This window comes from Ammospiza nelsoni, chromosome 3, assembly GCF_027579445.1.
Source record: "Ammospiza nelsoni isolate bAmmNel1 chromosome 3, bAmmNel1.pri, whole genome shotgun sequence".
Taxonomy (NCBI): domain Eukaryota; kingdom Metazoa; phylum Chordata; class Aves; order Passeriformes; family Passerellidae; genus Ammospiza; species Ammospiza nelsoni.
The window spans coordinates 92620106-92644031 of record NC_080635.1 but is presented as its reverse complement, the minus strand read 5'-3'; positions in this window follow the sequence as shown (position 1 = coordinate 92644031).

Sequence of the window (23926 nt, the reverse complement as noted above, 5' to 3'; positions counted from 1 at the left end):
GTTCAGTACTTGAATCTTTCAAATTGCATTTATGTACCCAGATGACCATTTAATACAATCTTCCATTTTTCTTTATTCATTTTGCTCAATATATTGTTCTCTCACATATTTCACTATCTGTAAAAAAATCTTAAGACACCAAGAAAATAAAAAAATAAGTTGTCATTATTACATCAGTGGTTTTGATAGGAGAAGGTGGGGCTGGTAAAAAAGTTGTTTAATCTGCACTGTATTCACTGACTTTACAAGGGACCTATCTTTTGCTCTTGGCTTAAGTCACAGAAAGTTGTGTTTGAGGTGCTGCCACTATCTGAAAAGTACTTTTCATTGATCTGAGAAAGAATATATATGAAGACTGCAATCATTGTGTATTTCCTCAAAAAAATCATAATATCAAGCCTTTCCTTCAGATTTTCACTGTGAGAGAAAATTCAACAGTGTTTGACCTAGAAACCTCAAACTTAAACAATAATAGTTGCAGAAAAACAGTTTTTAAACAGGATTGCATTTCACAGCTTCAGAAAAACGTGAATTCACCTCACTTTGTGTGGGTTCTCTAAACAGGGAAATCAAATTCCCTTTGGATTCTTCCCCTCTGAACAAGGATGAGACTGAGTCATCCTCCATTTGTTTGTCTTTGATGACAAATATTACTCTCAACTTACAAACAATGTCAGCAAGAAAACAGAGCATCTGGAGCTTGTTCAGTTATGCTTCTACCTTTCCAAAATGCTACGTAATAAATATGCATATGGTTAATTTTAAACACTTGAATACCTCCACTGGCTTTAGCTGGGATGATTCTAACATTAAAATTTGCTGAATGAAGACCATCATACTTATTGCAGCTGTGCCCCATTTGTGGTAGCAATGTGGCATTCCTGGCAGCAAGAAAAAACTTGAAATTCCTTAGTTTAGACATGCTCTTCTGGGAGCACCATGACATTTAGGATTTAACATAACCACTTGTGCTGAAGGTGCCACCTATACCTGGATGGGTAGGTTTTTGGACAAACCACACTGTTCCCCTGCAGAGAGCACTGCTAAGACTGCCACTCTTCCCTTTGAAAGCTGCTAATTCCCTTTGTGCACCCGTGAGTCCAAAATGCAAGGTCTATGATAGAAACCTTGTGAAAACATAGCTCACTCTGCAGCAAGCAATGGATCTAGTCTGGAATTTCATGTCTTCTTTCTTCAGTGATTCGATTACAGTGCTATCTGAAGCAGTGACGAAAACAGAATGCTGGAACTTCAGCTATCCAATTTAAAGGCAAATAATTCCCTACCAGACTAGAAAATGCTGCAACAGAAACTATGAATATTAATGTATTGCAGTTTCAGCACTCAGAGTCTTTTCTCCTTGCTGTATTTTGCCCTGCTGAGCTATGAAATAGGTGTTCTGTAACGCCAGGCTCTTTTCACAACAGACAGGATGAAATTGTTTCCTTGGTTAGACAGCTCACCCTTGAGGTATGCTCTAAGCATATCCTTTTTTGCACATCTATACTGCAACTTCCAGTTAGGGAGGAATATAAGCAGCAAGAGTCAGCAGGGGGGAGAATAAGATGTTCTTTGTTGCCAGACAGAAAATTCCTTGCTGAAAAAAGGTTAGGATTCGGCATGTCAAAGTTCCTTTGCTTTTAGTCATGTGAGAGAATTCACATACATGTGCATGACTGACTTCTTTCCTAGAGCCTGTTGGAACTACAGTTCTCAGAACCTGGACTATTCAAAGAGCTGGGAATGTTTGTCTGATCCTCTGCAGTAACACTTTTATAGAGAAAAGTTTTCTTCTCCCGAGAATATTTTCATCTGCAAATGCAACACAGCCTCTTCTCCATCTGATAGAAGTTTTCCACTAAATTCAATCTGAGCAAAATAACTAAGAAAATCCTACTGTTATTCCTACCTGTTGCTGTGTGCTGATCTTTTGTAGTCATTCCTAATGCAATACAAGATGAAAAAAATAATATATTTTTAAAGTAGGGGACAAAAATACACCACACAGGATTATTTCCAAGTTGATGCTCACCATCAAAGATTGAGATGGCTGATCAGTGCTAAGGCAACATCAAGACATTAACAACTCAGATTAAATATCCAACAAAGCTCCATCTCCGCGGCAATTCTAAACCATGCCCTTGAGCAAATATTTGGGGAAACCACCAGTAACACTCCTATCCTCATAGTTCATGACATTTTTCTGAGAATAATTAAATAATTTTCTAAAAAATTATTTAATTATTTTCAAGCTTCACAATATTCCAGTCCTTATTCATGTTTGCAACAGATTGCAATGCAACAGATTGCAATGATGTGCCTGTTGTTTACTTGGAAGCAGAAAGGCTAAGCAGCACCTAGCTCAATCTAGCACAAAATCTGAAGCAGATTTGGGGTTAAGTTTGAGCTCTTTGTGACACCTTTGCAGTTTCTGAGTTTTTCTTTAAGTTTTGGCTTTGTAGTCTCAAAGTAACTTCAGTCAAAATATCTGAGGATTGTCAGGTTTCAGGTCAAAAGTATGTCAAAAGTACAGTTTTACATGAATCCGACCCAACAGTTAATCCCTCTCTGCACTTGATATTCAACATAAGCTTCCTTGAAAAGTTTTAGGTTTTCTGGTGAATATTTCTCACAGCTCTAGGTTGAATAAAGCTGGAATGTTATACTCCTCTCAGCAGGTTTCATCCAAATCCCAGCTACTTTGACAGACAACCTCCTGACTGTGAGGAGAGTGGGTCAAGGCAAAGACTTCCTTGGTGTCCACTCAGATTCTCGAGCATTATGCACAGGACAGTGCCAGCCAGAACAATAAAACAAGACAGCAATGGTCACTCTTCTTTTTCACTTACTAGTTTCAAGTAGCAAATATTGAGGACAAAGTTCTAGGGGAACGCCTCATGAAACACTTATCTTCTTTTAGACTCACTACTACAATAAACAACATTTTAGAGTCACAGCAACAAATATTTCCTGCAGTCTGTTAAAAATAGTCAATTTTTCACCCTTAGAGGGAGTCTGAACTCCCCATTTCAGCTGCCACCTACCTTCAAGAATGCCCCAATCCTCTTCTTCCTTCTGTTTATCCCAAGAAACTCCATTGGATGGTAAATTTCTGTAAATAGGTATCACACAGCTTCCTTTATCCCAACCACACAGAGCACCAGCATAGGAAAATTCTGCACCAGAGGGACCTGAGAGCCCAGATTACAGAATCACTGAATGGGTCAGGCTGAAAGGGACCACAGTGGGTCATCTCCAGAGAGGGAGGCTCCACAGCCCCTTTGGGCAGTCTGTTCTAGTGCTTGGTCACATATACAGTAAAGAAATATTTCCTCATATTCAGGTGGAATTTCCTGTGCTTCAGTGTCTGCCTGTTGCCGCTTGGCCTACTGCTTGGCACCAGTGAGAAGGGCTTGGAAATATCCTCTGATACCCTCCTTTCAGATATCCAAAGACACTGATGCGGTGCCTCTCAGCCATTTCTTCTTGAGGCTGAACTGGCTCAGATCCCTCAGCACTTCCTTATAAGAAAGATGTTTCAGTCCCTTAATTATCTTTGTCACCCTTTGTCACCTGCTCCAGAAGCAACTGGATGCACAACATGCATAGACCAGCCAACAAAAGACCTGACAAGATTTTTGTCAGAGGTATGATATGACCATGCCCAACCTATGTCTGTGCAAGGGGATTCTGGTGGGTCAATCACATGAGTGAAACTGTAAAAACAGTAGCTTTGGGTGGCAAGTAGGCCCCAAACCTCAGGACAGAGATCACAGAATCACTGGGTTGCAAGAGATCTTCAAGATCATCAAGTCCAACCCATGCCCTAACACCTCAACTAAACCACAGCACTGAGTGCCACATCCAGTCTTTTTTTAAATACATCCTGGGATGGTGACTCCACCACCTACCCAGGCAGACCATTCCAGTATTTTATCACTCTTTCTATAAAAACTTTTTTCTAATATCCAATCTATATTTCCCTTGGCACAGCTTAAGACTTTGTCCTGTTTTGTCAGTGGCTGCCGGGAGAAAGAGACCAACCCCCCTGACTTTCAGGGGTTGTAGAGAGTGAGAAGGTCACCCCGAGTCCCCTTTACTCCAGGCTAAACAGGCCCAGCTCCCTCAGTCGTTCCTCACAGGGTTTGTGTTCCCAGCCCTTCACAGCCTTGTTGCCTCCTATGGAGTCGCTCAAGCCTCTCAACATCCTTCCCAAACTGAGGGGCCAGAACTGGACACAGCACTCAAGGTGTGGCCTCACCTGTGTGAGGTGCTGAGTATAGGGGAAGGATGACCTCTCTGCTCCTTCTGGCCACACCATTCCTGACACAGGCCAGGATGCCTTTGGCCTTCTTGGCCACCAAGGCACACTGCTGGCTCACATCCAGCTGGCTGTCAGTACCCCCAGGTCCCTTTCTGCCAAACTGTCCCCAGCCTGTAGTGATGCAGGGAGTTATTGTGGCCAAAATGCAGGACTTGGCATTTGGACTTATTAAACTTAATCCTATTGGACTCTGCCCAACCATTCAACAATTCCAGTCTCTCTGCAGAGCCCTCCTACCTTCCAACAGATGGACACACAATCCCAGTTTAGTGGCGCCCGCAAATTTACCAGTGAAAGACTCAACCCCCTTATCCAGGGCAGCAGTAAAGATATTGGACAGAGCAGGCCCCAGCACAGACCCCTGAGGGACATCACTGGTGCCTGGCCCCAGCTGGATGCAGCACCATTCACCATCATTCTCTGGGCCCAGCCATGCAGCCAGTTCCTAACCCAGCACAGAGTGCTCCTGTCCAAGCCGTGGGCTGCCAGCTTTTCCAAGGGTGTGCTGCGGGGGACAGTGTCAAAGGCCTTGCTGAAATCCAGGTAGAAAACAACCACAGCCTTTCCTGCATCCACGAGGTGGGTCTGATGGTCATAAAAGGAGACCAGGTTGGTCAAACACAACCTACCCCCCACAAACTCCTGCTGACTGGGTCTGATACCCTGGCCATCCTGCAAGTGCTGTGTGATGACACTCAATACAAACTGTTCCATAACCTTGTTGGGTACTAAAGGTCAGACTGACTGGTCTATAATTACCAGGATCCTCCTTCCTACCCTTTTCGTGAATGGGCGTCACACTGGCCAGCTGCCAGCCATCTGGAACCTCACCAGTGAGCCAGGACTGCTGGTAAATGATGGAGAGCGGTTTCACAAGCTCATGTGTCAGTTCTCTCATCACTCTTGGAGGGATCCCATCTGGTCCCATGGATTTATGAACACCCAAGTGGCTTAGCAGTTCTCCAACTACCTCTTCCTGGGTAAGAGGGGGATCATTCTGCTCCCTGACACCATCTACCAGCCCAGGAGCACAGCTGTCCTGAGGACAAGCCGTCTTCCTACTAAAGACTTAGGCAAAAAAGGCATGAAGAACCTTCACCTTCTGTTAAGCACCTCATCTGCAGTTACTAAGTTCCCTCCCACATCTATAGAGAAAAAATGTTGGTCTTACCCTTCCTTTTGCCACAGATATATTTGTAAAGACATTTTTCATCATCCTTCATGAAAGTTGCCGAATGAAGTTCAAACTGAGCTTTGGCCTCCCTTGTTTTTTTTTTCTTACATGCCCTAGCAAACCCCTCAAATACTTCCTGAGAGACCTGACCCTCCTTCCAAAGATGATACATCCTCTTTTTATTCCTAAGTTCCTTCAAAACCTCATTGCCATCCAGGCTGGATGTTTGTCTTTTTAACTCATCTTTCGGCACACAGGGACAGTCTGTTCCTGTGTCCTCAAGATTTCTGTTTTGAAGCACACCTACCTTTCCTGGACTCCTTCATTTTAAAGGACTGCTTCCCAAGGAACTCTCTGAATAAGTCTCCTAAATAGACCAAAGTCTGCCCTGTGGAAGTCAAATGTAAAAGTCTTGTTGATATTCTTCCTCATTTCACCAAATATCAAGAACTCTGTAATTTCATGATCACTACGCCCCAGGCAGACTCCAACCACCACATCTCACACCAGCCCATCTCTATTTGTAAACAACAGTTCAAAAATGTCCCTCCCCAGTGGGCTCACTCACCAGCTGTCACAAAAAAGTTGTCCTCCACACACTCTAAGAACTTCCTGGACTGCCTCTTTTCTGCTGTGTTAAGTTCTCAGCAGATGTCTGGTAGGTTTAAGTCACGTACCAGAAGAACAAGAGCTGGCGATCCTGAAACATTCTCCAGCTGCTTATAGAATAAGTTGTCCACCACTTCTTCCTGGTTAGGTGGACAATAGCAGACTCCCAGAAGGATGTCAGCCTTGTTGGCCTTCCCCTTAATTCTTACCCATAGGCATTCAACTGTCTTCATTAGTTTCAATATCCATGGCTTCAAAAGCCTTCCTAATATAAAGGGCCAGCCCTCCACTTTTTCCTCTTCTCCTGTCTCTCCTGAAGAGCTTGTAGCCATCCAGTGCAGCACTCCAGCCATCTGAGTCATCCCACAACATTTCCATGATGGCAATTACATCACAGTTTTGCAGTTGTACCAGGGCTTCCAGCTCTTCTTGTTTGTTACCCATACTGAGTGCATTCATATATTCACCTCAACTGGGCTGCTGATTTCACCCCTAACTCAGCCTTACCACTCTTGGGCCTGTTCCCAGAGAGCACAGCTGCATCCCCTTCCCTCCTCAAACCTAGTTTAAAGCCCTTTCAATGAGTTCTGTCAGTTCATGAGCAAAAATCCTTCTGTCCTTAACAGAGAGATGGAGCCCATCCAGTTCCAGCAGGCCAGGTGCTGTAAAAGTTGCCCCAAGATTAAAGAACCCAAAATTCTGCTGATGACACCAACCCTTGAGCCACTTGTTGATAATGTGGGTTCTTCTATTCCTTGCATTGTTTTTCTCTACCACCAAAGGGACTGAGCAGAACATCACTTGTGCTCCTGACCTATCAACCACTTGACTCAGTGCCCTAAAGTCCCTTTAATTGCCCTGGCACTCCTCTTTTCAATCTCATCACTGCCAGCCTGGAGTATCAGCAGTAGGGAACAATCAGAGGGCTGAATCAGCCCAGGGAGTCTCCTGGTGATATCCCATACCCAGGCCCCAGGGAGGCAGCGGAGCTCCCTGTGGGATGGATCCAGCAGACATATGGGGCCCTCTGCTCGCCTCAGAAGGGAGGCACCCACTACCACTACCCATCCCATGCCAAACTGTTATTCAGAAGGCAGATTGCCTGCTTCAGACTCGGGCAGCAGTTTTCAGTGTTGGTATCAGCCTTGGAGAGTCCCTGGACACAAACTTCCGAATACATACGAACCTGCCTCCTCAGTTTTGTCTCTCATTGTCATGAAGAAGACCCCAAAAAATTCTTCAACTATTTTCCTTGTATTTTTCTTCATAGCCATTACCTAAAGGCCATGAAAACAAAAGTAGTTCAATATTAGAAGTCATATTCCTTCATTTGAAAATTTACATTGTTGACACTTTTCTGTAATGAATAGCATTGTGCAACACTACTTTTAATTTATCATGCAGAGTAAATTAAAATATCTAAAGAAATTATACTGAAAACACTGCAAAACAGAAACAAACCCCTTTGCAACAGTCCTCATTTAAATTATTTAAACATAACACTTCATATTGCAAGTTCCCTGACATTCTACCTGTATGTTTGATCACTGGAGGCAAAACTTTCCTTCACAAAAGAGAACATTCAAGGTTTTCCATCATTCAAAGTGTCCTATAGGCTTTAGAATAATAGAGCTGCTGGTAAACTGATGGCAAATTCTAGTCAGGCAAGTATTCAGAGGACAACTTCCTGATCCCTATAGGCTTAAGAAAAATACAGCCTGTTTCACCAGTCCAAAAATGAGGCCCTGTGGGTCAGTTCTGCAAAACCACAAACAGCACTAAATAGAAAAGATTACTAGCCTCTATTCAAACAGGGCTCTCTTGGTAGGTTGTGTTACACAACTTTTCCAAAAGCATGTTAGATATTGGCAGACAGTGAGAAATATCATCCAAGTCCTGTTTTCGTTCTCTCTCTCCATCTTTTTCTTCTTTCTTTAATATACTCCGTCAGTTTGGTGTCCTGGAGAGAGAAAAAAATGTTCCATGAAGAAATCACTTTGAAGCTTAATTTTTCACTGCCAAAGTACTTGGGACACTTGTTTTTTCCAGTATTTCTCTAACTCTTGTTATCACTACTGCTGACTCATCTCCTGATGCTGAGGGAAAAACAGTTTTATGGGAACACAAAGAGGTCACGACTGAATTATTTTGGCTGTTATAAATGGCTCTGCAACCCATTCTCTGCACTGCTATTAAACAGATTTTCATAAAATCTGGATCACAGCTAATGTTCCAGAGTAGAAAGACTCCCAGAGAGGTGGAGAAGCATGCAGCCTTACCTCTCAAGCAGAAGCAGCATCTCCCAGCCAGTGGTAGTGAACACTCTCCTGAGTACTGATGAAGCAGTATTCCACAGCAATTCCATTCAGTACTCCCCAGTGGGAAAAGAATTTCTCCAACATTCCCTATAAGTTCATGAAAGGTGCAGTAAATCAGAACTTATATGTCAAAGCACTTCTGAAAAACAGAAATTCTGCTCTTTGTTTCTCTTTTTTTCCCTGCCTCCAAAACTTGCATACAGACTTTGTATAGAAACAAAAAAACCCTCTGAATTATTCCTCCCTCTTTCATAACATCCCACATTCTCTCTGCATATGCATATAAATATATTCAAAAGCAAATCAAGTAATTGCAATAAATCACTATTTCAATGAATTTTACCTGCATTTACTGTCTATTAAAAGAAGTTATTTGTAAATTCCTTTAACAAAAAATTGTTTGTGCATTACGCTGTTTGTGATTAGTTCAGTGTACACATTTATAGCAACATTATGTGCAACTACATCCCATTAATCAATCAGATGGGTTGTATCTACTTCTTTATCAGAGGCAGAACATTATGTGACAAGAATATGGACAGGCTATGCAGCTAAACACAATATTGACCAGGAATCTTTAAATCTTTCTACTTTACTCAAGATTTTAATCAAAGTAATAATCAAGAACATTGATCAGATGGCTGCATGTGTGTGTTCATGCAAAGATAGCAGGGATAGGTCATGAAGAGACATAAAACTGAAAAGTCCCTTCTATTAGGAACCACTCCTGGATACTTTCCTTACCATGAGCTAGTAGGTTCTTCAGCTAATCCTCATCTGGTGAGATTAAAGAGCATTTTACAGTTCACATGCTAAAATGAATGCCTAATTATTTATAGGCAAAGGGACATAGTAACAGAGGGGAAGCTTTCTCCTGACCTGAAATAAGTTTGCCTTGCAATTCTCACCCTCATCAGACAAAATGTCTCACAAGCAGAGAGAGAAGCACATGGGCTGGACTGCTGGGACACAGAGGCAGCCTGAGGACAAAGCCATTGCTGCTGCAGGTTGTGCCTGAGACCATCCTGGGGCAGATGTGCCCTTTTGCCATCACACTCTGCAGCCACACCTACAAGCAAGGCAGACAGAAGAAAGCTGCTCAAGTTTGGCATTTCCTTAGGTTTTAGGCAAGGAATGCTTGCTCCATAAATACTATTAGCACAAAGAAAGTTGTTCTGGACAGGGAAGAAGTCAAATTTTGGCAGCTTAGAAAGTCAAACACTGGATTGCCAACACAGAGCAAACATGTCCAGCTTTGGCTGCAAGCTGACAGAAGGTCTTGAGGATTGCAGTATCAGAGACAATCACCTGCATCTCTCCTAAACCCTACCTCAGGTGTCCTCTTCCTTAATAAAGTTCTTGGTGAACTTTGTTCCATCTGTCAGTTACTTGGAACTGTCACTGAACTTTGGAATATTTTTCATTAAGACCTGCTGTGGGAAGTCTGGAATAAGCACAATGAAAGAAAAGCAAGAATAAATCTTCTCAGTACATGTTCAGCTGAGGGCTGATGGCTCAGATTACTGTTGGCATCAGCTTCTCCTGAGCATTTCTAGTCCTGGCATTCCTGAGAGTGGTGATAAAATATGGCTAACGTCTGTCAATCCCCGTTTCAGCGGTGAACTTCACAGTTGAATAAACATACTTCTGAGCACTACAGTTCAATTTTCTTTTTAAGCACATAGCTTCCTTATTCCTTCACATAGAAATTACTTTCATAGGAAATTTAAAATAAATAGAAGAGAAAGTTCAGTATAGACATGTGGTGTTCATCAAGGAGAACTACCAAATCAGCAGGAGCTTTCCTTCACAGAGCTGGAAACCATTGCCATGCCATCATCATATGCTCATTTGGATCCCACCAGCTACCATGGCTGAAGGCCATTAGCCCCCTTGTCTGCCAGCTTGACCAGCAGCACTTTCAGCAGTTTAGTCTCCAGAGGCTGGTAAAATGGGGGAAAAAATAACCAATCATGATGGGTATTGTCCTATTTTTGTTCCTAGGAATGGGTCCTGAGCCACGGGTCCTAAATAAGGTTACTCCTTTAGTTGCTATTAAAATGCCAGAGCACCACTGCAATCATAGTAGGAGTTTGCTTACTACGACACTTAGGATTACTCCTGGCCATGCATCCTACAAAAGGAAGGGGCACACTTGTCTCCTTCCATCAGATGAGTGTGCATGTGGCCACTTACAGCTTCCAGTGATGAGCAGTGTTTTCCTTTAAGCTTGGATGGCTTGTTTTGAATCAGTGCAGGATAAACAGTAGGTAGTATTTCAACAATTCACCATGTCTCTCAGTCCCACAGAATTTTCAATGCCTTAGAAAGAATTAAAAGCATCATTAGCTCATAGTTGTACTCCAGAACACATTTCTAATGAGAAACAGTAAGTGTCCTTTTGATATATTTATCTATATTTGTACACTTCTTCAGAAATATTTTCTGGTTTTACCCTGATGTTTCCATTTAATTCACTTATTCTTTCTTTTCTCACTATTGTATCAGGTCCTGTCAGTTTTCAATTAACTTCTCTCAGTGTTCATATCCCTTTAACATTTGTAACTATTTTGTTTCTCCCATTATACTCCTCTCCTGGTTTGCATGTTGCATATATTTACACTAATTCAGTAGAGGCTTTGTAAGTTGTAGCTCCTCCACTTGATGTAGGCTGAGGCATAGGATATCTCATAAGCCACTACACAAAGGAGAGACATACCATGAAGGAAATCTCTTTTGCCAGCATGAGAGATTCTTTCTACAGCCCCCATCTGTGGGATGAAGCAGGTTTGGTTGTGCCAAGTAAAATCCTGGCTCTGTCAGAACATTTGTCATAGCTACTATTTCTCTCTCACCACAGCCTTGAACTTGCCTAATCCAGAAGATGCTGAGAAAGTTTTCTAGTCTGATTCCTTCCCAGTTGTTTTCCCAGCTTCTATTTCTCTCCCTCTGATATGCTTTGTCAATGGGAATTATCATTGTGATATTATTTATAAATTAATTTCTCAGGCTAATGTGATCAAGTGTGGATATAAGTAAAATGTTTGTTTCCAAAAAAACTGCTACTTTTGGCAAACATATAATGTTCTTCTACAGTTTTTATACCATATAAACAATAAAACCTGATTCTTTTGGAAACTAGGCTTGAAAGATCTTTGATAGCAATATATTATCTTTACAAATCCTTTGAGTATCACAAAGCCTGTGGACATTTTGGTAATAACTTACATTGTGTCTTGATGAAGATCTCAAGCCAGTATTTCAACACCAGAGAAGCCCTCCAGGATAAATAGCACTTCACATACTGCTGAACAAAAGCCATTTTCTTTTTCTCTTTCAAGTTCTCATAGCTAGACGATAGGAGCAAAGTGACTGTGGCACAGCCCCAGGCATACAAGATCCCCTTGCCTTGCTACCTTGCTAATGAAGTGGATCCAAAATGTCAAAAAACCCGCCAGTCTGAACTTTTGTTCAAGCAATGTTCAGTCCAGCAGACACAGTGGTTATTCCCCATGTCAGCAGTCACTGGCATCATCCTCTGCAACAAAACTCAAACCATTTGTTCAGCATCTGCACCCAATTAATTCTGTGCTCGAGCTGTGTCAGGGTGCAATGAATAATCTCTCTACAGCTGTTCATTTGTACTTGCAATAAACGTCACGATTTGTGCATGTTTTCACTTGTCAGTAGGGCACTGAAACACAGATCACAGAAAAGTTATTATAGTCCAGGAGAGCAACAGACAGACCCTACAACAAAATAATATCTGTTCATACAGACCCTAGTTCATTCTTTCTTCACACTGCAAGGCAGAAGGCTCAAACCTGGAAATTTTTTGAGATGTCAAACTTGGGAACTTGGGATCAAAACTCATTTTGAATATCCATCAAGTTTTCAAATCTTTTCCATCTCTCCTCTCTCTGAGAGGACTAGTGGGGTCTCAGCACAGTCAGTTAACCCTGATTAGGTCTTGATTTCAGACTTTGCCATTCTGTGATTTTGAACATATCATTCAAGTTTTCAATGTTTTTGCGCTCTTGCTTAAAGCTAAACATTCAAATTGATCACTTCATAGAAATTTTGTGAAGATTGATTATTTTTCTGTCATGTTTACCCATTGCAGGCAGAAAGCATCAGAGAATTTTTAAAAAGGAATATCTGCTGTCTTAGAGCCGCAAGTTATATAAAATCAATCTAGTTATCCCCTTTAATAAAGAGTTGACTACAGCACTCATATTTATAGAACAACATCTTCAAGAAGAAGTTCTGCTCTGTTAGAATTTCCCCCATAATCAGTTTGTTCACATCCATTAGGAATATTAATGGTCTGCTCCAGAAGTAACAACTTTCAACAGTCCAGGTTTTGCACAATCATGCATCTACGAAAACCCTTGAAAACAATATACAGTGGGCAAAGCAAAAAGTAATAAAAGTACATGTTGAAAAGAACATGTTGAAAGAAAAAATACTGGATTATTTCTTTCAAATGATGAATATAATGTTGTACTTCACTGAAAAATATCTGCATTTGGATAGTCTCTTATTTCCTGTTTCAGGGCTAGGCATGTTATTTCCTCAGGTACTGAGAGGTTGTGTTTCAATTTTCAGGAGCCATAATTTTTCAATATAAGCTTTCCCCCAAAGTAATATATGCTACACTGAAAGCTTACCTGTCATCCATTATATAAGAATAGGGACACTAAAATCTTTCTGTGTGTTTTGCTCTCAGATGTCAAACTGAAGCCACAAGAAAGCAGTAGGGAGAACTTCAGATAAAGAGTGCTCACCATTAATGTGAATATATGAGTCTGGATTATGTTCTGGTAGGGAGTCCAGCATACCTCCAGAACAAGATTTCATCAGCTTACTGAAGAAACATCTTTTGAAAGATTTAGAGCAGTAATTTACTGAGTCATCTGGGAAACTTAGGTGAGTATGGATGCAATTTCCCAGGGATCTTCTCAATGCAACAGCTTCTTAACAGGAATCAAAGTTCAGTTTAAGTTCAGGTCCTGTTACACAAAGCACTTCAAGAGATTGGCTGAAGTTATCTGATAAAGGAATTGCCTACCTATCCCAAACCACCTTTGCCATGATGTTGCATTCTCAGCTCAGCAAAAAACTGTTACCAGGGCCACAGACTCAACTTCCACCTTGGGCAGCCTCCTAACTGATGTCTCACATCTAAATGTAACACCTGCTGGACTTGAATTTCCTGCACATTCACACTAAAATAGAATATTTTAAAACATCTGAAAACACACAAAGGTATTTCCTAGAACGTGGGAAATCAAAATAAAAAGCACCTATCTGGAAGATGCTCAAATGCTGCAAATGATACAAAACCATGCAGATTTTGTGTTAGAATGACCTTCAAATTTCTCTGAAAGAGATCCTGCTCCCTTTTTACTTATTTCATGGAAAGGCTCAAAGACAAAGTAAAAATAAATTTTTTAAGCAGATATGTTTTAGTGTACTAAATGTGTTAATGTGATTAACATTCATATTTGCTGTGAACCAGATCAAACTTATCCGGGAAAGGAACTTACACTGCAGTAACTTGAGACTGTTTTTGCAGACCTTTTCATTTGAAAGATTTTTTAAAATAAGATCTAGTATTGCATTAATTAATTTGAATTTCAGGTTTTCATATGATTCTTGAGTTGCCTTAAATTCCTATTATGTTCTTAGCAACAGCTCGAGCCTGTCACACAAAGTCTTCAGAAAAGCCAGCAGTTCAAGTACATTTTTCCCTCACATCTCACCTTTATATATATCCTGCTGTCTTCTTATCTTGTGGTTCAGTCCTGGGTAAAATTTGGGTTTGAAAGAATCAAAGGCTACTACAATTATTTAAGTTTTTTGCAGCTACAAATCCTGTAGTTTTCTGGATTCCAAAGTCCTTAGTGTGAAGACATGGATCAAGGAGAGTCCTTTGGCTGGTGCCCCTCTTTGGTTCTAACTCTATGTTGGAAAGCCTTACTGCATTTAGTGCAGCTGAACCTCTTCTCCAGCGTGCACAAACACAGGCATAAAAGCTACACCTTCTGCTACAGAACAAAACTGCTGAGAAGAGTGGTTTCATTCAACAAACATTGCTCCCTTTGGAGATTATGAAACATGGAATGCTTCCAAAAATCTGCTGTAAGTCCATGGGCATGCAGTGGCTGTGTTTGAAAATACTGCTCTTCATTTTTGTTTGCATCCATAGCCCTTTCAGATCTGCTCTTTCATCTGCTGGAAGCACAGTGTGTAAGCTAAATTCTGGCACTTAGTAACTGTGCTGAAGGACAGCAGATCTGCTCTGCCTCAGCCCTGGTCCCTGCTGCACGTTCCAGAACTGCCTGGCAAACTGCAGATGAAACTTAGGTGGTGATGGAGAACTCCTGGGAGCAGATGTCCCTTCAGTGAGAAAGACAAAGGGACAGATGAACTCCAGCCCTGCTCACCTTCACTTATTGCCACTTTTGACACAATTTTTACTCTGGGAGTGTCAAGAAAGATCGCAGCTGCTTTTGATTTCTCAGTGGGAGGGTAGGTCTCAAAGTCCTAGATAGAATCCAAATGGAGATGGTACAAGCTATTACTAAATAAATGTCCCCTGCTGGAGTGGCAAGTTTATCTAGTACACTTTCCTGTACACAGAAATATTTCTGCAAAACAGACCTTGGAAGACAACATTGGTAATCTAAAAACCAGGAAGGCAGGGCAAAGGGAAGATAGGAAGGCATTAGGTAAAAACAGGGAGGAGCTGGCAGTGGGGGCTCCAGCAGACCCCCTGCAGGACACAGCTGAGCCAGCAGCTGGAACCTGTTAATTTTATCCAGTTTGCTCAAATATTGTTGGAGACAGAAGAATCTTGACTCATCACTACCATTCAGCATGATGTGGTGCATCAAAGATGTAAGGAGTTGTCACCACAGCTGAAAGGTGTTTCAGTATCACCAACGCAAAACCAATATAAAAACCCTCAGCCTATTGATAGGCTGAACTTCTGTCTGCTGGGCACCTGATCCTCATTGTGCTCAGCATCTCACAGGATCAGATCAAACCAAAACAGAAGTGGAAACATTGGCTGTGTTGAATATTGCTGAATATTTTTTGCATTGTGCAGTCAGTAATTTACAGACTTTGCTTAACCAAGGCCTTTGTCAGACAACCAAGAATATTGTTTCTGTCCAATTGAGCAAGTATCACTTGCAATTCATTCTTGATTAAAAACCTGAAATGAGGATCCCAAACCTGTTTTCATACAAGTTCATGTAAAAAGCATAATCTCCAATGAGGATTAAATTGTACAGCCCTGATTTGCATCTGTAAGTTTACATTTCTTTTAATTTAGAGTTAACATTGCCTGCAAGTTTGCTCCCACATACAAAGCAGAAGAGAAAGAGGCATAACTGATAATTCATCTTTGGCTCTCCACGCATTTTTTTTAAAGCAAAACATCACTTTACTTGCTGTAGCATATAATAGCAAGTAATTCTTTTAAAGAGAAACAATATATTTAATTGGACTTACTGTAGCCACTGGATAATAGATAAGTTTTCAAGCACAAAAAAACTTCACTGAAAGTGCCCTAAATGTTCATCTGTTTTCCACAAGTCTTTCACTAGTAACAAATAGAGGTAAGATGATAGCTTTCTGTAAAAACTCACCCTCACATTTACTCTGAGATTCTGTTTAATGTTCAATATCCTAATGGACAGTGGCAACCCCACAGCAGCTGCAGAGCAAAACACCACAGCTTTCACCTGAGCCCTGCCTGTTTTCACCTGCTGAGAATGCATCCCCATGCTCTCTCCCTGAGTTTTCAGAGTGTAGCAAAGTGCAAACAGAGTGCAAGTATTTCTGTGTGCTTCAGGGGATTTTCTGTTCTGCTGAGCAAACAGGTCAGTCGAGCCTGTGGCCATACAAACATGAGGAACAGGCCCTGCATTTGGAGAGCTGCCCCTCATGGTTGCAGGGTGGTGAGCTCCCTGGCTCAGGAGGGAACGGGGCAGCTCTCATCCATTCATCCATACATTTGAAAGAAGCTATTTAAGTACATTTGGAATGTAATGTAATTCGTAATTAAAATTCAAATAGGAAAACAGTTAATAACACTTTATGGAAGTGGGCTGTTTAGGCATAAACTACCTCACGTTGAAAAGGCACATGGACATAGGAATGATTTCCATTCAGATAAAAAAGGAGAGTGTTTCTATCCCAAACACACAATATTCATTAACTGCAGTGACAATATATGCCACAAGCAAGGAAAATAATACAATATTGGAAAATTTGCAAAGTGTTTCAAAAGCATCTAAAAGGAATTTACTTATTTTCATCAGATGTTACAAATTAAATGCAGCCTTACAAAAGAAGATGAATGCTGTTCAAGTATTCAATGTTTTCTAAGGTATGACAAGAGTATGGAGGTCACAAAAACCTCCCAACCATTTACTGCACTTTCTTGCACTTCTGCAACAAGAACTTGAAAAACTTGGGATCATAGAATGGTTTAGGTTGGAAGAGACCTTTAGAGATCATCTAGTGCAACCTCTCTGCTATAGCAGAGACATCTTTGACCAAATCAGGTTTCTCAAAGTCACATCCAACATGACCTTGAACACTTCCAGTACAACTTGTCTGGGCAAACTTTCACCAGTGCCTCACCACCTTCATCATAAAAAAATATTTTCCTTGTGTCCAATCTAAGCCTATTCTCTTTCACTTTAATACCATTGCCCCATGTGCTATCACTACAGGCCCTTATAGAATGTCTCTGTCTTGCTCAAAAACTCCCTTCAGGAAGTGGAAGGGTGAAGGTTCCAGTTTCTCCCTGGAACCTTCTAGTGCTCTAGCCCTCTGACCAGCTTTGTGGCACTCTTATGGATTTGCTCTGTCTCGTAGCACCTTACAAGAGTGGGGCAGGGAAAATCCTCACTTTCTCTCTCTCTCTCTGCTGGTCATGCCTCTCTTTCTGCAGCCCAGGAATGGATTGGCTTTCTGGGCTGCAAGTGCTTAGTGCTGATTAACATTCAATTTTTCTTCCACCAATATCCCTGTTTCTCATCAGGGCTGCTCTCAGTTTGATCACCCCAGTCTGGATTGGTACTGGGGGTTACCCAGCCCAGGTGTAGGATCTTGCACTTTGCCCTGTTTGCCTTAATGAGGTTCACACAGCCCCACCTCCCAAGGCTATCAGATCCCTCTGGATGTCAGCTCTTCCCTCCAGCACACTGCACCAGCCAGCTTGGTGTCAGCCACAAAATTAGCACAGAATCACAGAATCACAGAATCACAGAAGTTCAAGACTGGAAGAGACCTATAAGATCATCAAGTCCAGTCGATGTTCTAACTGTTCAACTAGATCATGGCAGCAAGTGCCACATCCAGTCTTTTTTTGAATTCTTCAAGGGATGATGACTCCACCACCTCACTGGGTAAATGATTCCAGTATCTGACCACTCTTACTGTGAAATATTTGCTTCTTAATTCTAACTTACATCTCGCTTGACGCAACTTGAGACTGTGTCCTCTTGTTCTATCTGTTATCGCCCGGAGAAAGAGACTGACCCCCAGCTCACCACAGCCACCCTTCAGGAAGTTGTAGAGAGCGATGAGGTCGCCCCTTAGTCTCCTTTTCTCCAGGCTAAACAACCCCAGCTCCCTCAGTCGCTCTTCGTATGGCTTGTGTTCCAAGCCCCTTATTAGTCTCGTTGCCCTCCTCTGGACACGCTCAAGCAACTCAACGTCCCTCCTAAAGTGAGGGGCCCAGAACTGGATGCAATACTCCAGGTGAGGCCTCACCAGTGCCGAGTACAGGGGAAGAATGACCTCCCTGCTCCTGCTGGCCACTCCATTCCTGATACCGGCCAGGATGCCATTGGCCCTCTTGGCTACCTGGGCACACTGCTGGCTCATATTCAATCGACTGTCAACCAGCACCCCCAGGTCCCTTTCCACCTGGGCACTGTCCAGCCACACCGTCCCCAGCTTATATCGGTACAGGGGGTTATTGTGGCCGAAGTGCAGTACTTGGCACTTGGACTTATTGAACTTCATCCCGTTTGATTCTGCCCATGCATCCAACCATTCCAAATCTCTCTGGAGAGCCCTACACCCCTCAAGCAGATCTGCACTCTTTCCCAATTTAGTGTCATCAGCGAATTTACTAATAAAAGACTCTAAGCCCTCATCCATGTCGTCAATAAAAATATTGAACAGAACTGGCCCCAACACAGACCCCTGAGGGACACCACTGGTGACTGGTCGCCAGCTGGATGCAACACCATTCACCACCACTCTCTGGGCCCGGCCAGAATGTTTCCCATTTGGTTGAGTCTTTTAAGTGAAAACAGCAAGTTGAATCTCCAAACTTATTCAATTCAACTCATTTTACCACACTAATAAATATTTCTATTAGCATTAAACTATATACATGGGCAGGGCATGCAATATAAATAAATATCTGCTTCAGACCTCTGTGAGCTAACTTCTACTTATTCTTTGTAGGCTGGATTCTGCAGGTTGCTTCAGTTTGCCACAAATGTCATTGGTCCAGATCATTTTAAAATAGAAGATAACCCAGAGCACAGTAAAACCTCTGCTCAATAAGAGCATCTCAGCTGACAGCAGTGGTACATAGACCCATCAGAAAGAGCTGTTGCCCTAAAATTAGAGCTACAAGGGACAAAAGGTCTCCCTGAAAAATGTTTCTCTAATCTTATTTTATCTCTTTCAGATGTCTGGAGAGAAGTGTAATTATCTGAAAGAGTAAAATCTTGTCTATCTTGATTATTGCAGACACTGACTAGATCCATGTGTAGCCAGTGTGCTGTGTTCTCCCTTGAGAGTTCAAGCCAGAAACAATTCAGCATAAGCTCCATTTAGTAGCTGCAGAGAGTATGCTTTCCTTTTCAGCTTTGCAAGCAAATGCAAATTATAATTTTATTCACTGCTCTTCAAGCCATGTGAGTTTTGTCAAAGGTGTAGGGTCTAATTCTGCTGGGCCCAATCGAAGTTTTTTTCTACTAACTTGCTTTAACATCAATTGGACAACAGGAATTCGTTGGACCTCAGGCATAACCATCGCTTTGTGAATTTATTAGTTAAGATTGTCACACACATCCACAGAGGCCCAATATTATGTTGGGTAGTAAGAAAAGAATCCTAAAAAGATATTTATTGTAAAATTTAGACTAGCTATATGCTACATTGACTAAGCTGCTGCCCTTGGAAGAGTCTAAACACAAAAGCCTGCAAAGAGATTTAAGGAACTTACCTGTGCAGAGAGAGGGCAAAGTCACACCAATAAATGAGAAAAAGATAATGAGGTCGTTGCAAAGATCTCTGTTGTTGACTTAAGTCGCAGTCTGGTAAATGCCAGAAGGGAACATGAATTTTCACTGAAAAAAGCCAACTTCAAAACTAACAAAAATCCCTAAAACACCCCCTTGAAAACTAGATCCTTATTTGCCATCAAAACAAGTGCAAGATGGTGAAAGTGAACGGAGTCTTATGACTGTAATTTGTTACACAGTCACTAAGCTAATATCTGAGCCTCAGCATCTGCTGACTGCTCACAAAAACATTCTATTTAGCAACAGTTTTGCTGATACTGTATAACAGATTTGCTTTATTTTCTCCTCCTTTTCTAACAGATTTGCTTTATTTTCTCCTCCTTTTCCCTTTATTGCAAGAGATATTTATACAGAAATAGAATGCTTGCTTCTGAGGAGTTCATCTGTGCCTTCTGGTGTTTCCACCCCTGTTATCACAAACAGATGATCAAGACCTGACACAGAGCACCAGCTGAGAGAGCTGACTAACCCTGCTGAAGCAAAAGGCCTGGCTGGTGATTCAGAACAGAATATTCCCTCAGGAGGACTCACAGACCAATTCTTCTGGACGCTGACCTACATTCGCCAGAGAATTGCTAACTAATCTGTCACCCTAATTTGTGCATGTGTGTTGGTGTACACACACATATTCTCTAGTTCATACACGTCCTGCATATAATTGTTTGGCTATTATTACTTCTTCTTATCAATAATAAAAAAATAACAAGGAACTCTTTGACTTACTGATGTTGCCATCAGTCCTGCCATTATATGGGGGAAAAGGCTACTCAGATTTTGGTCAAATTAGTTGCCATGGATTTTCCCATGTCCATGGCATCAAGCACCCATCCAACCACTCATCTTCCACTGGTACATCTCCAACAGCCACATCTCTATTCTTTGGATTTTACCTGATACTGCTAAATACAACTCTGGCAACAAAATGGATTCCATCTCATTCCAAATACAAGCCAGTAGCAATCTCCTAGGATTTTCCACCACCTTAAATTATTACTATTACACTGCCATAATTTGTCCTGGTGCAGAAATGCTTACCTGGTTTTAAAAGCTGATGAAAGTACTATCAAAGTAGGTGCACACTCCCTAAACAAATTCCGATACATATTTTAAAATAAAGAGACATGCCTGACTTTGATTTTCACTGAGGAACTGAACCAACAGTAAGGATACCCTCAACACAATGTATGAACACTCTCAGTAGAAATTCTGCAGTTACGCTAAATTCACTTGCAATTGCAAAACTGCCCCATGGCATAGGCCCTTGGAAGAGGTTTTACTATAAAAAATCCTCAGTCCTGGTTCTCAGACAGTAGAGACTGGCTCACTGAACATCCCAGAGCAGTTAGATTAAGGGTAGCATCTGGGTTACTGATTTAAAAAGTGTCTAATTTTAAAAACTTGCCAAAATCAAAAGCTCCCACTGATGTCTCATTTTCTAAAGACTGCAATGATTCATCACAGATATTTGCCTTTTCAAGTTCAAGACTCCCTGCAATCACATCCTTAGGAGGAGAACCTGGTTGCTTAAAACGTAAAGGAAAGGAGGGGGCTGTGAAATTCTGGAAAACCAAATACACCAAATGCTCAAATGGTAGGTACCAATTCAACCCAAGCTGAGAAAAAGAAACCCTTTCTTTCTTTCTTTCTTTCTTTCTTTCTTTCTTTCTTTCTTTCTTTCTTTCTTTCTTTCTTTCTTTCTTTCTTTCTTTCTTTCTTTCTTTCTTTCTTTCTTTCTTTCTTTCTTTCTTTCTTTCTTTCTTTCTTTCTTTCTTTCTTTCTTTCTTTCTTTCTTTCTTTCTTTCTTTCTTTCTTTCTTTCTTTCTTTCTTTCTTTCTTTCTTTCTTTCTTTCTTTCTTTCTTTCTTTCTTTCTTTCTTTCTTTCTTTCTTTCTTTCTTTCTTTCTTTCTTTCTTTCTTTCTTTCTTTCTTTCTTTCTTTCTTTCTTTCTTTCTTTCTTTCTTTCTTTCTTTCTTTCTTTCTTTCTTTCTTTCTTTCTTTCTTTCTTTCTTTCTTTCTTTCTTTCTTTCTTTCTTTCTTTCTTTCTTTCTTTCTTTCTTTCTTTCTTTTCACTTATTCCCTAAGAGAGTAAAAAAGCTGTCTAGGAAGTAACCTTTCCATGACAGACCGAAAATCTCATTTGTTATTCCACTTCATCCAAGGAGCTGAAACCCACTAAATACACTGCAAGCTGAGGAAGAGCACAGCCCAGGGATAAAAGCTGTGCAAGCAAATCTCTTCCAATGCAACTGCAGCTCAGCAATAACTCAGAAGGCCCTCTTTCCCCAGTGGAGAGCAGTGACTCTTTTCCAAAGGGAGCTGTAGAGACTCCAGAAGTTCTCATCCCTTCTTACATACCAAAATCCTCTGGAGCTCACAGACTCCAATTGGGGATCATTTGGGCATGGAGAGTGACAAGTGACTCCTCCAGCAGGGCCCCACAGTCCTTAGAGGAGGCCAGCACATTCTAGCTGAGTAGGAAAGGGAAGGGCACAGGTTAGCCAGGCTTTTCAAATTGCACTGGAGCATTTCTGCCTTCTTCCTTCAGCAAAAATCTGTTATGGTCTTTTTCCTAACAGAGCACTGTTTACTAAAGAGGAAAATTCTGCTTCTGGGAAGCCTAGGCTATCTGATTTTATAGCAAAGGCTTTGGGGTGAAGTAAGTGAACCGAGATGGTTTATGTTTTTTAATTAAACTGGCTGGAAAAACAGAGCTCTGCTGCTGACCCTGCTGCTCAGTGACTCAGAGGGGGTTACAGCTCATCTTATCTTTGCATTTTAACAGCTTTTACCAACCACCTCTCCTACATCTCAGTAAAGTTGATGGAAATTCACACAACTAAGACACAAAACATTTCAACAGTATAATTCTCAGTTTCACATTCTTTCCTCCTGCTCTACTTGTGGGAAAATAATGGAAATCTAGCATGAGATCTAAAGCTGCACAAATGTGGAGTGGAGGCCTGGCTGCTGGGATTCAAACAGGGACATGACCCTTATAGAGATCATCATAAGCTTATTCTGAGAAGTGAGGGATATTGTGGTATAGCTCTGACACATCTGATGACAATTCAGAGCCACCAGAGATTCTGACTCAGTTCTCACCACAACTGCCATGCCTGGATGGCATCCAGCAAAACAGATTAGCACTTGAAAACTAGTTGCTAGAGATGTAGGTGGGTAGCAGATCACAGTTCCCACCTCAGAAGAAACTTTGTCTTTGGAAAAGAATTAGTAATTTTATATCTCCAAATTACATCTGCATGTGTCCCAAGTGCAAACAATACTGCATACTGGGACTTCCACATAAAAATTGTGCAACTTCTTTGCTAGCACTCTGTCATGAATGCACCAACACAGAATTAAGCAACAAGAGCAGCAGACCAGGGGTGTACCAAACAACCAGACACTGTCTGTCCATCCGCCTAAGACACCATCACTCTCAGAAGGTCTGACAGTTCAGATTTCCAAGGAAAACATAAGAAAAGGCGTGGGTGATTTAATAGCTGTGACTTTTCCTTCTGAGTAATGGTCCAATTCAGTGGTTCTTTCAAAATGAAGAATCTTTCCATTGATGACAACAGATGTTGACCATCACGCCCTGAGAAAGAGATGGTGAAACTTCTTGGTCTCTGTGACTACATTGGTTTTAAGAAACAGCCCAGTTTCCTTTTTGGCAAGCCTTGACTTGTGCACTTGCTTGGTGCTAACAGTTTGCCATGGCTGCTGAGAAGGGGACCAGCCCTCACTGCAGGTCTCTACAAATTTTGTAAACCAGCTGATTGCTGTTCAGAACATGGAGGCAAACACTATGCAGCATTTCAAGGAAAGGAGGTCATAGAAAGAAACTAGGGCTCTAAAAAACTAAATGAAAGTAAAGAAAAGTGATTGCAAATAACAGAGTTGATTGATGAAGTCACTTTAAGTGAAGATCCAGCTAAGAGTCAGAGCTGTCCCTTACTAAAACGAACAAGATGTTTTTATATAAACCTGGTAATCAAAGGCTACACAAAAGTTGGATTTTCTGACTCAGATTTTGCACCACACTTTGCACCTTCCTTCCATACCCCATCTGCCTCTCTTTTCTCCCACAAAAGAGTATTCCTGTCCAAATTATTTATCAGGAATTATCCTGGGCCATAACATGCCTGTATCAT